Consider the following 13,484-nt stretch of genomic DNA (forward strand, 5'->3'; position numbering starts at 1 on the left):
CAATGGCTTGGAGGTGTAATGGTTAGCACGTCTGCCTAATAAGCATTAGTCCAATGAGACCGATGACTCGACTCATTGACTCCCTGGATGACTGACTGGAACTGACTGGCTGGGCGCTCTCTGGTCCATGGCGGTGATCTCTATACTGGCGGCCGAGAGGACGTTGGCGGCGCTTTACTTGTGAGTCTGTCTTTGTGCTCTATTTATGTTCTCACCACCTCTTTGCTGCCTGCTGTGCTGGGGCCAGCTTACGCCAGTACAGTCCTTATCTGTGAAAGGGTTGCTGGTGCAGGATTTTGTGCACCGACTGACCTCTCGATTATATCCCATAAGGTTCGATGGGATTCATGTTGGGCGATCTGGGTGGTCAAATCATTCACATGAATCGTCCAGTGTGTTCTCAAAACCAATGCCGAACATTTGTAGGCCAGTGACATTGTGCATTGTCATCCAAAGCATTCCATCGTTGTTTGAGAAAATACAGTCCATGAATGGCTGTAAATGATCTCCAAGTAGCAGGACATAACCATTTCGAATCAATGATCTGTTCAGTTGAACTAGAGGATCCAGTACATTCCACATAAACACAGCCCACACCAATATGGAGCCACAACCAGTTTGCACAGTGCCTTGTTGAAACTTGGGTCCACAGCTTCATGGGATGTGCACCTCACTCGACCCCTACCATCAGCTCTTACCAATTAAAATTGGAACTCATCTGACATGGCACAGTTTCTGCAGTCGTCTAGCGTCTGACTGATACAGTCACGAGCCCAGGTGCAGGTAGTGTCGTGCTGTTAGCAAGGCCAGTCCACATCTTATCTGCTGCTGTAGCTCATTAACACCACATTTCGCTGCACTGACCTAACGAACACGGTCGTCGTACGTTCCCATATCGATTTCTGCAGTGATGCTTGTCTGTTAGCACTGACGGCCGTACGTGAACGCCGCGGCTGTCGGTCGTTACGTGAAGGCTGTCGGCCACTGAATTATCCATGGTGAGAGGTAATGGTTGAAATTTGGTATTCTCAGCACACTCTTGACACTGTGGATCTCAGAATTTTTAATTACCTAAGGATTTCCGAAACGGAACGTCTCGTGCATTTAGCTCCAACTAGTATTCCGCATTCAAGTCTGTTAATTCTCGCCGCGGGGCTATAAACGCGTCTGAAACCTTTTCACGTGAATCGCCTGAGCAGAAACGACATCTCTCTCAATGGACTGCCCTTTTGAACCATGTGTACCAATGCTACCACCATCTTTATTGTGCACTTCGGTGTCCATTGACTTTTGTAACCTTAGTGTCATAATGCTACTAAGCATACTTGTATTGCATTGATATGCCACTGTTATCTCAAGTGGACAGCAGCAAAACAGATGAAAGTGGTTGTGGTTCTTATATATATATATATATATATATATATATATATATATATATATATATAATTAGTAACATGGAGATGATTAGTGATGAAGATGAAGTGTACAAGTATTAGAAAAAACAGACATAATGAGGATGATTATGTAGCATGTGAACTACTGTAATTACAAAGCCACTGTAGTTTCAAATACGTATTTTGCAAGTAGTAATCAAAGATGACAGCAGTTTTAAAAAATGAATGGAAAGGTTCGTAGTAAGTCAATACTTTGCTTAGTATTTAATAACTGATAATGTCAAGAAATCAACAGTAAAATGTATGTAGGACAATTTACCTCAATGAACTTCTTAAACTGCCTCTCATATGCTGTATACGTTTTTAGTGGTCGTAAACATAAGTGGCCCTTGTGGGAAGAAGTTACCTTATGTAGAATTGCGACGCATTGTGTATGGAAATACCCGAATGCCTGGCAGAGGGTTCATCAAGCCACCTTCAAGCTACTTCTCTAACATTCCACTCCACACAGCGCGCGGGGAAAAACGAACACTTAAATCCTTCTGTGCGAGCTCTCATTTCTCTCGTTTCATCGTGATGATCATTCCTCCCAATGCAGGTCGGTGCCAACACAATATTTTTGCAATCGGAGCGGAAAGTTGGTGATTGAAATTCCATGAGATTGTCCTGCCACAGCGAAAACCACCTTTGTTTTAACGACTGCCACCCCAATTGGTATGTCATACCCATGGCACCCTCTCCATCATTTGGCGGTAATGCAGAAGGGTGTTGCCCTTCTCTAAACTTATTCCTTGTCCTCCGTCACACTGCACACCAATGCTCCAGAAGAGAGCGGACAAGTATAGTGCAAGCAGTCTCTTTAGTAGATCTGTTACATTTTCTAAATGGTCTGCAATAAATCACAGTCCTTGGTTAGTTTCACCCAAAACATTATCTATGTGATCACTGCAACTGAAGTATTTCGTGATTGTAATTACTATGCATTTAATTGAATTTACATACTTTAGCTTTGTGTCATTTATTGTATAACTGAACTTTAGCATATTCGTTTTAGTTCTATCGTGGAGACTTCACACTTTTCATTGTTGTTGTTGTTGTTGTTGCTGTTGTTGTCTTCAGTCCTGAGACTGGTTTGATGCAGCTCTCCATGCTACTCTATCCTGTGCAAGCTTCTTCATCTCCCAGTACTTAGTGCAATCTACATCCTTCTGGATCTGCTTAGTGTATTCATCTCTTGGTCTCCCTCTACGATTTTTACCCTCCACGCTGCCCTCCAATGCTAAATTTGTGATCCCTTGATGCCACAGAACATGTCCTACCAACTGGTCCCTTCTTCTTGTCAAGCTGTGCCACAAACTCCTCTTCTCCCCAATTCTATTCAGTACCTCCTCGTTAGTTATGTGATCTACCCATCTAATCTTCAGCATTCTTCTGTAGCACCACATTTCGAAAGCTTCTATTCTCTTCTTATCTAAACTATTTGTCGTCCATCTTTCACTTCCATACATGGCTACACTCCATACAAATACTTTCAGAAACGACTTCCTGACACTTAAATCTATGCTCGATGTTAACAAATTTCTCTTCTTCAGAAACGCTTTCCTTGCAATTGCCGGTCTACATGTTATATCCTCTCTACTTCGACCATCATCAGTTGCTCCCCAAATAGCAAAACTCCTTTACTACTTTAAGTGTCTCATTTCCTATCCTAATTCCCTCAGCATCACCCGAGTTAACTCGACTACATTCCATTATCCTCGTTTTGCTTTTGTTGATGTTCATCTTATATCCTCCTTTCAAGACACTGTCCATTCCGTTCAACTGCTCTTCCAAGTCCTTAGCTGTCTCTGACAGAATTACAATATCATCGGCGAACCTCAAAGTTTTTATTTCTTCTCCATGGATTTTAATACCTACTCCGAATTTCTCCTTTGTTTCCTTCACTGCTTGCTCAATATACAGATTGAATAACACTGGGGAGAGGCTACAACCCCGTCTCACTCCCTTACCAAACACTGCTTACCTTTCATGTTCCTCGACTCTTAGAACTGCCTTCTGGTTCTGTACAAATTGTAATTAGCCTTTTGCTCCCTGTATTTTACCTTTGCCACTTTCAGAATTTGAAAGAGAGTATTCCAGTCAACATTGTCAAAAGCTTTCTCTAAGTCTACAAATGCTAGAAACGTAGGTTTGCCTTTCTTTAATCTTTCTTGAAAGATAAGTCGTAGGGTCAGTATTGCCTCACGTGTTCCAACATTTCTACGGAATCCAAACTGATCTTCCCTGAGGTCGGCTACTACCAGTTTTTCCATTCGTCTGCAAAGAATTCGCGTTAGTATTTTGCAGGGGTGATTTATTAAATTGATAGTTGGGTAATTTTCACATCTGTCAAGACCTGCTTTCTGTGGGATTGGAATTATTATATTCTTCTTGAAGTCTGAGGGTATTTCGCCTGTCTCATACATCTTGCTCACCAGATGGTAGAGTTTCGTCAGGACTGGTTCTCCCAAGGCCGTTAGTAGTTCTAATGGAATGTTATCTACTCCCAGGGCCTTGTTTCGACTCAGGTCTTTCAGTGCTCTGTCAAACTCTTCATGCAGTATCGTATCTTCCATTTCATCTACATCCTCTTTCATTTCCATAATATTGTCCTCAAGTACATCACCCTTGTATAGACCCTCTACATACTCCTTCCACTTTTCTGCTTTCCCTTCTTTGCTTAGAACTGGGTTTCCATCTGAGCTCTTGATATTCATGCAAGTGGTTCTCTTTTCTCCAAAGGTCTCTTTAATTTTCCTGTAGGCAGTATCTATCTTACCCCTGGTGATATATGCCTCCACATCTTTACATTTGTCCTCTAGCCATCCCTGCTTAGCCATTTTGCACTTCCTGTCGATCTCATTTTTGAGAAGTTTGTATTCCTTTTTGGCTGCTTCATTTACTGCATTTTTGTATTTTCTCCTTTATTCAATATTTCTTCTGTTACCCAAGGATTTCTACTAGCCCTCGACTTTTTACCTACTTTAACCTCATTTGCCTTCACTACTTCCTCCCTCAGAGCTACCCATTCTTCTTCTAGTGTATTTCTTTCCCCCATTCCTGTCAATTGTTCCCTTATGCTCTCCGTGAAACTATGTACAACCTCTGGTTTAGTCAGTTTATCCAGGTCCCATCTCCTTAAATTCCCACCTTTTTGCAGTTTCTTCAGTTTTAATCTACAGTTCATACCCAATAGATTATGGTCAGAGTCCACATCTGCCCCTAGAAATGTCTTACAATTTAAAACCTGGTTCCTAAATCTCTGTCTTACCATTATATAATCTATCTGATACCTTTTAGTATCTCCAGGATTTTTCCATGTATACAACCTTCTTTCACGATTCTTGAACCAAGTGTTAGCTATGATTAAGTTATGCTCTGTGCAAAATCCTACCAGATGGCTCCCTCTTTCATTTCTTACCCCCAATCCATATTCATCTACTATGTTTCCTTCTCTCCCTTTTCCTACTGTCGAATTCCAGTCACCCATTACTATTAAATTTTCGTCTCCCTTCACTACCTGAATAATTTCTTTTATCTCATCATACATTTTATCAATTTCTTCATCATCTGCAGAATTAGTTGGCATATAAACTTGTACTACTGTAGCTGGCATGGGCTTCGTGTCTATCTTTGCCACAATAATGCATTCACTATGCTGTTTGTAGTAGCTTACTTGCACTCCTATTTTTTTATTCATTATTAAACCTACTCCTGCAATACCCCTATTTGATTTTGTATTTATAACCCTGTATTCACCAGCCCAATAGTCTTGTTCCTCCTGCCACCGAACTTCACTAATTCCCACTATATCTAACTTTAACCTACGCATTTCCCTTTTTAAATTTTCTAACCTACCTGCCTGATTAACGGATCTGACATTCCATGCTCCGATCTGTAGAACACCAGTTTCCTTTCTCCTGATAACGATGTCCTCTTGAGCAGTCCCCGCCCGGAGATTCGAATGGGCGACTATTTTACCTCTGGAATATTTTACCCAAGAGGACGCCATCATTTAACCATACAGTAAAGCTGCATGCCCTCGGGAAAACGTACAGCTGTAGTTTCCCCTAGCTTTCAGCCGTTCACAGTACCAGCACAGCAAGGCCGTTTTTGTTAGTGTTACAAGTCCATCATCCAGACTGTTGCCCCTGCAACAACTGAAAAGGCTGCTGCCACTCTTCAGGAACCACAAGTTTGTCTGGCCTCTCAACAGATACCCCTCCATTGTGGTTGCACCTACGGTACGGCCATCTGTATCACTGAGGCACGAAAGCCTCCCCACCAACGACAAGGTCCATGGTTCATTACTTTGAGTAAATTGCAGATTTTTAGACCATATAGTTATCTTCAGTAAATCATATTACAATTTGTTTTGATCATCTGATGACATTACAGGATGGTAAATGACAGTATCATCCACAACAATCTATGAGGTCTGTTCAGATTGGCTTCTAAACCGTTTATGTAAATCGGGAACAACAGACACTTCCTTGGGGGATGCCAGGTATTAGTTCTGTTTTACTCGATGACTTTTGGTCAGTTATTACGAGCTGTCACCTTTATGACAGGAAATCATCAACTCAGTCATAGAACTGGGGCGATACTCCTTAGGCATGCAGTTTAATGAGAAGTCGCTTGTTAGGAACAGTGTCAAAAGCCATATGGAAATCTAAAAATATGGAATCAATTTGGCGTTCTTTGTTGACAGCACTCATCACTTCATGAGAATTAAGAGCTAGTTGTGATTCACAAGAAAACTATTTTCTGAATCCCTGTTGGCTATTTTCCAATAAATCGTTTTCTTTGAGGCCATTCATAATATCCGAACACATTATATGTTCCAAAATCTTACTGCAATTCGCGTTAATGATATGAGCCAGTAATTCAGCGTATTACTCTTATTTGTTTTCTTGGATATTGGTGTGACTTCGTGGAAATTTGAACAGATCTATCGACGAGCGAGCCGTTGTATGTGACTGCTATGTGTGAAGCTGTTGTATCAGCACACTCTGGAAGGGGCCTGACTAGTGTACAATATGGGCAGGAGGCCTTCTCTTCACTGAGTGATTTAAGCCACTTCGCTACACCGAGGATATCTACTTCTAAGGTTCTCGTGTTGGCAGTTAATCTAGAATCCAAACTGGAGTATTTACTTCGTCTTCTTTTGGGAGGAATTTCGGGAATGGTGTTTTTAGTAGCACTGTTATCAATAACATCAGTGTTGTTATTGTACAGTGAAGCTATTAATTATCTCTTGCCGCTAGCATGCTTTACGTGCGACCAGAATCTCTCTGGGTTTTCTACTAGATTCCGAGACACAGTTTCGTTGCGAAAACTATTAAAAACATTTTGCTTTGAAGCTCGAACTAAATTTCGAGCTTGTGTAAAACTTCGCCATTCTTGGGGAATTTGCGGCCTTTTATATTTGGTAAGGTTCTTTCGTCGCTTCTGCAACAGTGTTTTGAACCGTTTTGTGTACTATAGGCAATTATGTGGTATATATTTCTCATTTGCCGTCGATACTATTTTTTTTATAAATTTAAACCACATCTGGTCAACGCTTACATATAGGATGGGAAAGAGCGGAGACTTTCTCTTAGAAAGACATGAATCGAATTTTTATCTCCTTTTGTAACTAGATGTACTTTGCATTAATTTTTGATGGGTTTGGATGTTATGGCGTTCGCTCGAGGTAAAAACACACAACTTTTCGTGTTTTATTCACGATGCATTCCGGAACCTGTGGGTGCATCTTCAGGTGTAATTCGTCTAAATGCACACTTTATTTGTACTCTGTCACAAAAAGGTTTTGATGTTAGGTTATGAATTTCGTAACCCAAACACGGAAAATATGTGCGAAATAGTGGAAAAGATGAGCAGTGTAAGCTTACCAAATAATCCAAGAAAAGTGTTTTTAACGTTTTAGCAACAGCATACTTTTTTCTCTAAAACATTAAAATCTCCTTTAATTCCTACTTCTTTTGATATAATTTTTAATTGATTTATAGTATAACTTTCACTTCACTATTGTTATTATTCCGTTCATTGTTAATATTATTCTTAATAAGTTCAATAAGCTGATGTTTTCTTAGTTTCGAATAACCTTTAAGTCCTAATTGTTTTTCTCTAGATTCCAATTCCTTTTTGACGCTTAATACTCACCATTTATTAAGAAATAACTTTTATAAAATATGTATAAAAGTATGTACATCTTTAATCATCTGCATTGATATATATTAATAATAATTCAAATGTGGGAAAATGCCACACCCATAACCTCCAATATATAATTTAACATAGTTTTTTTTAATTTTCAGTGGTCAAATTATTGACCTGTGGAATGTTATAAAAATATGTTGTTCACAAATGATATTTTAAACACTGTTCATTATGGAATTTCAGCTAGTGGCGTCTCACTTACTGGATCATTAAAGGATATTAAGTCTAGAATTCTGAAGTAACACATTTGAAAAATTTAAATAAATTAAAAGATATTATTTTTACAGAGGAATCCAATTATGCCTGTGGAAATTTTGTATTTTGGGAAGTATGGTATTTCAGGATCTGTGATGGCAGGTTCTAGGAAATTGAAGAAAATATTAAGCTATATATACATTCTTTTATACATATACATTCATTTATACATATACATTCTTTTATATATCGAAATCTGGAGATTAGAAGTTTAATCTCTGGAGATCTTAAACAAAAGAATATTAGTCACTAATGAGATTTTACATTTCATTTAAGAATGTTTCCAAGGCGCTAAAACCTTAGCCACTTGCAATAACAAATATTTTCAAGGTATAAAATTTTTGACAACATATAAAAAATACCAATTAATAATTTTAGTAGCGAAAAGTCAGCATTAGAATATAACGAACACTTAAATAAAAATAAGAAAAACCACAATTTTTATTAAAAAATATAAAAATAAAAAAAATTACTTTTAATATATGGCAGCTTTTTCACATACATCTAATGCAGTTGTCACTGGTTCAGAAATACGTATGATGAGTATATTAAAAGTTATTAATCCAAACAATTATCAACTAAATTTAGGTTCTTGGTATGAAGGTATCTGGATTCTTTTATTTGAAGAGAGATATTTTTCTTTAGAATTCCTATTTTGTACTTTATTTGTGAAGATTTACAAAGGGGCATAAATTTGTCCTCTTATGATAATATAGATTTTACGCCTTCATGAAAGACAGAAGTTTTTGACAGAGAGAGGAATTTTTCCTTGAAGTAGGAAAGTATTTTGCTACAATTTTAGATGATTATTCATTTCTGCAAGATGAATTAAAATCTTGTAATCAATATGCTTTAATACAAAAAATGTAGTTAAAATTGCCAATTGAAAATGTTAAAGAATCAATGATGATGAACAAACAGAATAGAAAATCTGTTAGAAAATATTTCATTAGCTTAAAAAATATTATGCTGATTATCCAAAATTTACAGCATATGTTGTCTTGTGACAGCCAGAGCGAGAGCACCAGCAGCAGCGAGTACTGTTTGTATAAAGCGTTTATTTTGCATTTTGTTTACGACCTTCCACTAAGGAAGGGATTCTATTTGTGTTTATCTGCTCTGCATAGTAACTAACAGTTCTTGATAAAACTTTACGTAGTTTTCGTGTTAGATTTCTTAGTGTTTTCTTGATCGTTTAGAACAGAAAGCGCCCTAAAACCGTCTTTTGTTTGTTTCGCGGCCGTTAGCCACTAGTCACTTGAATCAGCAGTTGTCTTGTGACAGCCAGAGCGAGAGCACCAGCAGCAGCGAGTACTGTTTGTATAAAGCGTTTATTTTGCATTTTGTTTACGACCTTCCACTAAGGAAGGGATTCTATTTGTGTTTATCTGCTCTGCATAGTAACTAACAGTTCTTGATAAAACTTTACGTAGTTTTCGTGTTAGATTTCTTAGTGTTTTCTTGATCGTTTAGAACAGAAAGCGCCCTAAAACCGTCTGTTTGTTTCGCGGCCGTTAGCCACTAGTCACTTGAATCAGCAGTTGTCTTGTGACAGCCAGAGCGAGAGCACCAGCAGCAGCGACTACTGTTTGTATAAAGCGTTTATTTTGCATTTTGTTTACGACCTTCCACTAAGGAAGGGATTCTATTTGTGTTTATCTGCTCTGCATAGTAACTAACATTTCTTGATAAAACTTTACGTAGTTTTCGTGTTAGATTTCTTAGTGTTTTCTTGATCGTTTAGAACAGAAAGCGCCCTAAAACCGTCTTTTGTTTGTTTCGCGGCCGTTAGCCACTAGTCACTTGAATCAGCAGTTGTCTTGTGACAGCCAGAGCGAGAGCACCAGCAGCAGCGAGTACTGTTTGTATAAAGCGTTTTTGTACTTATTTGCTGCGCTTAGCTTTTAAATAGTTTTTCTGGGAAAACCTAGCGTAGTTTTCGCGTCTCGTATTTCAGTGAGTGTTTCTTGATTATCAGAGTAGCTCATCAGAAGATTATCTTGGGAATTTGTCACCGTATAGAGTAGGGTAAACATAGTCATGTGTAGGGACTGTGGTTGTTGTGAGCGGACGCAAGGAGAATTGGCCACTCTTCGGGGGCAGGTGGAGGCTTTGTCTGTTAGGCTCATCGAGCTCGAGGCGCAGGCGTCGGCTCGTAGTGGCGTTGGGGCAACTGTGGTGAGACCTATGCCTACTTCGGTGGCCTTGGAATCACATGGAACCCCTGATGTCGCTGCGTCTTCCGGCAGTGAGCATCTTACCGGTCAGCCATCACTCCAGGGTGAATGGCGGACAGTGGTGGGCTCGCGCGTGCCTGGCCGAAAGGCGAAGGTGGGATCTGGCCGCGTGGCAGCTGCCTTACCCCTTTCCAACAGGTACGGGGTGCTTCCTAGTGGTGATGACATCGTTTCTGAGCCACCACAGGATGCCTCGCCTGTTGGGCCAGTGGCCGATTCTCCGGCAAGGTCCCGACAGTCACAGAGGGCGGGCCTATTAGTTATAGGGAGCTCCAACGTTAGGCGGGTTATGGAGCCCCTCAGGAAAATAGCGGGTAGGTCGGGGAAGAATGCCAGTGTGCACTCGGTGTGCTTGCCGGGGGGTCTCGTCCGTAATGTGGAGGAGGCCCTTCCGGCAGCTATTGAATGCACTGGGTGTGACCGGCTGCAGATAGTAGCACATGTCGGAACGAATGACGCCTGCCGCTTGGGTTCTGAGGCCATCCTTGGTTCCTTCCGGGGGCTGGCTGATTTGGTGAAGACAACCAGCATCGCACGCGGAGTGCAAGCTGAGCTTAATATCTGCAGCATAGTGCCCAGAGTTGATCGCGGTCCTCTGGTTTGGAGCCGTGTGGAGGGTCTAAACCAGAGGCTCAGACGACTCTGCGACTATAATGGTTGCAAATTCATCGACCTCCGTTATTGGGTGGAGAACTGTAGGGCCCCCCTAGACAGGTCAGGCGTGCACTACACACCGGAAGCAGCTACTAGGGTAGTAGAGTACGTGTGGCGTGCACACGGGGGTTTTTTTAGGTTAGAGGGACCCCCCCCCTTGGGCGAAACGATAAAATACCTGACGGCTTACCAGAGAGGACATTATCATCGTTGATAAAGAACGTCCGTCCTCAGAGACCAAAAACAGGAAAAGTTAACGTAATATTGGTAAACTGCAGGAGTATCCAGGGCAAGGTTCCTGAATTAGTATCTCTTATTGAAGGAAATAGTGCGCATATAGTATTAGGAACGGAAAGTTGGTTAAAACCGGAAGTGAACAGTAACGAAATCCTAGACACAGAATGGAATATATACCGCAAGGATAGGATAAACGCCAATGGTGGAGGAGTATTTATAGCAGTAAAGAATTCAATAATATCCAGTGAAGTTATTAGCGAATGCGAATGTGAAATAATCTGGGTTAAGTTAAGTATCAAAGGTGGGTCAGATATGATAGTCGGATGCTTCTATAGACCACCTGCATTTGCAACCGTAGTAGTTGAGCGCCTCAGAGAGAACCTGCAGAACGTCGTGAAGAAGTTTCGTGATCATACTATTGTAATAGGGGGAGACTTCAATCTACCAGGTATAGAATGGGATAGTCACACAATCAGAACTGGAGCCAGGGACAGAGACTCTTGTGACATTATCCTGACTGCCTTGTCCGAGAATTACTTCGAGCAGATAGTTAGAGAACCAACTCGTGAAGCTAACGTTTTAGACCTCATAGCAACAAATAGACCGGAACTTTTCGACTCCGTGAATGTAGAAGAGGGTATCAGTGATCATAAGTCAGTGGTTGCATCAATGACTACAAGTGTAATAAGAAATGCCAAGAAAGGAAGGAAAATATATTTGCTTAACAAGAGTGATAGGGCACAAATCGCAGAATATCTGAGTGACCACCATCAAACGTTCATTTCTGAGGAAGAGGATGTGGAACAAAAATGGAAAAAATTCAGAAACATCGTCCAGTACGCCTTAGATAAGTTCGTACCGACTAAGGTCCAAAGCGAGGGGAAAGATCCACCGTGGTATAACAATCATGTACGAAACGTACTACGGAAACAAAGAAAGCTTCATCATAGGTTTAAGAGTAGTCGAATCATAGCTGATAAGGAAAAGCTGAACGAAGCGAAAAAGAGCGTAAAGAGAGCAATGAGAGAAGCATTCAACGAATTCGAACATAAAACATTGGCAAACAATCTAAACAAGAACCCTAAAAAGTTTTGGTCATATGTACAATCGGTAAGCGGATCTAAATCCCCTATTCAGTCACTCGTTGACCACGATGGCACCGAAACAGAGGACGACCGAAGAAAGGCAGAAATACTGAATTCAGTGTTCCGAAACTGTTTCACTGCGGAAAATCGTAACACGGTCCCTGACTTCAGCCGTCGCACGGACGCCAAAATGGAAAATATTGAAATAAACGATATCGGAATTGAAAAACAACTGCTATCACTTAGTAGCGGAAAAGCATCCGGACCAGACGAGATACCCTTAAGATTCTACAGTGATTATGCTAAAGAACTTGCCCCCTTTCTATCAGCAATTTATCGTAGATCGCTGGAAGAACGTAAAGTACCTAGCGACTGGAAGAAAGCGCAGGTCGTTCCCATTTTCAAGAAGGGTCATAGATCAGATGCGAATAATTATAGGCCTATTTCGCTTACATCAATCTGTTGTAGAATAATGGAACATGTTTTGTGTTCTCGTATTATGACGTTCTTAGATAATACAAATCTCCTTCATCATAACCAACATGGATTCCGCAAACAGAGATCATGTGAAACTCAGCTCGCCCTATTTGCCCAAGAAATTCACAGTGCCGTAGACACTGGCGAGCAGATTGATGCCGTATTCCTGGACTTCAGGAAGGCATTTGATACGGTTCCGCACTTACGTTTAGTGAAAAAAAATACGAGCTTACGGAATATCGGACCAGGTTTGTGATTGGATTCAGGATTTCCTAGAAGAAAGAACACAACATGTCATTCTTAACGGTTCAAAATCTGCAGATGTAGAGGTAATTTCGGGAGTACCGCAGGGAAGCGTGATAGGACCTTTATTGTTTACAATATACATAAATGACTTAGTTGACAACATCGGTAGCTCCGTGAGGCTATTTGCAGATGACACGGTTGTCTACAAGAAAGTAGCAACATCAGAAGACTCGTACGTACTCCAGGAGGACCTGCAGAGGATTAATGCATGGTGCGACAGCTGGCAGCTTTCCCTAAACGTAGATAAATGTAATATAATGCGCATACATAGGGGCAGAAATCCATTCCAGTACGATTATGCCATAGGTGGTAAATCATTGGAAGCGGTAACGACCGTAAAATACTTAGGAGTTACTATCCGGAGCGATCTGAAGTGGAATGATCACATAAAACAAATAGTGGGAAAAGCAGGCGCCAGGTTGAGATTCATAGGAAGAATTCTAAGAAAATGTGACTCATCGACGAAAGAAGTAGCTTACAAAACGCTTGTTCGTCCGATTCTTGAGTATTGCTCATCAGTATGGGACCCTTACCAGGTTGGATTAATAGAAGAGATAGACATGATCCAGCGAAAAGCA

At 40.6% G+C, this 13,484-nt stretch overlaps 1 protein-coding gene across 1 annotated transcript in view; it reads right to left on the reverse strand.

The window, feature by feature from the left end:
• LOC124553497 (kallikrein-8-like) overlaps positions 1–13,484 on the reverse strand; it is a 166,310-nt gene that overhangs the window by 33,271 nt on the left and 119,555 nt on the right. The gene's annotated exons all lie outside the window — the stretch shown is intronic.

The sequence above is a fragment of the Schistocerca americana genome, chromosome 11 (assembly GCF_021461395.2).
Source record: "Schistocerca americana isolate TAMUIC-IGC-003095 chromosome 11, iqSchAmer2.1, whole genome shotgun sequence".
In the NCBI taxonomy this organism is placed as follows: Eukaryota; Metazoa; Arthropoda; class Insecta; order Orthoptera; family Acrididae; genus Schistocerca; species Schistocerca americana.